Source organism: Mustela nigripes, chromosome 1 (genome assembly GCF_022355385.1).
Source record: "Mustela nigripes isolate SB6536 chromosome 1, MUSNIG.SB6536, whole genome shotgun sequence".
NCBI lineage: Eukaryota > Metazoa > Chordata > Mammalia > Carnivora > Mustelidae > Mustela > Mustela nigripes.
Genome location: NC_081557.1, coordinates 258143593 through 258146273, shown reverse-complemented (window position 1 = coordinate 258146273; position 2681 = coordinate 258143593).

Genomic DNA, 2681 nt, shown 5'->3' with positions numbered 1-2681 from the left:
AATGAACCTTGGTACTGGTTTTCCCTCCTTTCTTATGTCACTTTCTTTTTCCCCATACTCCTGTTTCATAGGATTAGTTCTAGAAACAAAATACTAACATGCAAGCCCTTTTCTTAACTGTAGCTTTCTAGAGGAAACTAAGCTAAGAGAGACATTCTTGAAAGATAAAAATGTAGTGGCTGAACCTGAAATACATGGAAAACAAAAAACACAACAAAAACAAGGAAATCTCTTAGAATGTATAAACAAAAGACAAAGATGACAGAAAATGTGACAAATGAAAGTATTACTCTAGGTAGTAAGATAAACTGAAGAAAAAAAGAACTGAAAAGGTAAAAAGCAGCTATTATCAGCAAAACAATATAATAAAGTTTTCTAGAGTAGACACGTATGTGATCTTCAAAAACAGCCAATGGGAGAGCCAAGCTGGATGCATAATACATTCATTACAATGAAATTTTAAACAAGGGTAAGTAGAAGATCCTAAAAGATCTGAGAAGGGAAAATTTTGGATTACCTGCAAAGGAACAGGAATTGTACTTCCCCCAGCATCTCATAAGCAACAAGAAATGCAGGGACAAATCAACGTCTTTATTTTTCTGAGAGAAAAGTATTTTAATCTAGAGTTTTATATTTCTCCAAATTAGGAATCAAGTATTCAGAAAACAGAATTTCAAGTATTTTAGGAATTAAAACAAACTCACATTTCCTTCACCAGTTAGAATATACTAGGTTATGCTGCAATGATAACCCCCAAATTTTCCAGTCTTAAAACAATAAAGGTATATTTCTCTCTCATGTTCCATGTCCACTGCAGTTACATTGAAAGTTCTGGGTCAAATTATCCTTACCCCAGAAACGAAGTTGACAAAGCTGCCACTATATCTGGAACATTTTTGGTGACTTTCACGTAAGAAAAGAGGCTTTTCACTGAAGAGAGCAAGTAACTTTACACAACAAAAATATACAAACCTATAGTGTGCCTGGAAGGTAGATGGTGTGTTCAGGGGGAAAAATATATGGTAAACAGCACTAATGACTATTAAACTTTCTCAGGCAGTTATGTGAAGAATTTCCTCCAATAAAACAAAACTAAACCAAGAAACAAAAAGAAACTGGAATCACTAAACAGGGGACTCACTGTGGATTTGCTGTGCCAAGTCGTATAGTCAGGTTGGAAAAGGAAGACACATGGCTCCAGCAGAAGACGTCTTAGTTAAAAATGAGTGAAAAAGAGGACAGAAAAACTAAAAAGAGTGAGGACATGATGAAGAAAATAACTGGGGGCAACGGGAGTGTTGTTGAAGGGGGACTGAGGAGGAGGAGGTGAAGAGGTGGAGAAAGGAGAAAAGAAATCCAATTAAAATTTATCCTAGGAATATTATCCATTAAGGAGCATGGGTGTCATGACATGTAACATAAACAAGTAAACAGTATTATTTGGCTTTGGAGTGAGTAATAGTTGCAATATACAAAGCAGAGAAAATATTTATGGACCATGCTAAGAATCCATCTACAGTTGTAACTACAGTTACAAAACAATATAAATGCTATCATCCTTGATAATGCAAAGCTGCAGCATATTGTAGAGTAGTAAACTGAAGGCAGGAGGTTAATGGAGGTAGAAAGGGAAGTGAAAGGACAGAGGAACCAATTTCTTCATCTTTTACAAAATGAAGAGACAAGTGAAGCTTTCTCTAAAAAGAGAGGTAGTGGTCAGTTTCTGAGGGGAGGAATCGAGACTAAAAATGAAGCGGATTTGGAAGGAAGCAAAGTATTATGAAGGTTGGGTAAATTTAAATACATATACATTATGTGCACTGTATAAATTTGGAAATAGCTGTATCCTATTATTTAGAGATTTGACAACTATCAGCAAAAACAAAAACTGAAATGGTTAAATACGGCTGATCATCAGAAGATACTTCTTTTTCATGTAAGCCCATAGACACCATTTGATCTATTTAACCACATGTATGAATTCTTAAGTTCTTGGTAAGTTTTTTTTTTTTTTTCCCTTCCTCAATGAAGTATTATCATTAAAGTCAAGAACTAGACAAGAATGTTTAGTTGTTAATCTTTACTATTCAGTACTGTACTGGATAGCCTGGCCAATTCAAAAGTAAAATATGTAAAAATACTAAAATTTGGAGCAGAGGAAGAAAATCGGTCATCATTTGTGGGTAATACGCTATTGAGAAAAATCAAACACAACAAATGAAAAATTGTCACAGAATACTTAAATTCTGTAAGATAACCAAATGTAAGAGCAGTATCAAAAATGAATTTATTTCTAGGGTGCCTGAGTGGCTCGGTTGATTAAGCAACCTGACTCATAATTTCGGCTCCGGTCAGGATCTCATGGTTGTGAGATTTTAGCCCAACTTCCCCTTTGCCTCCACACTCAGCAGGGAGTCTGCTTAAAGAACCTAGATGTCCATCAACAGATGAATGGATAAAGGAGATGTGGTAGATATATACAATGGAATACTATGCAGCCATCAAAAAACCAAAACCTTGCTATTTGCAACAACATGGACGGAACTAGAGGATATTGTGATAAGCAAAATAAGTCAGTCAGAGAAAGACAATTATCATATGATCTCTCTCTCTGATATGAGGAATATGAAAGGCAGGGCAGGGGGTCATGGGGGAAGGGAGGGAAAAAATGAAACAAGATG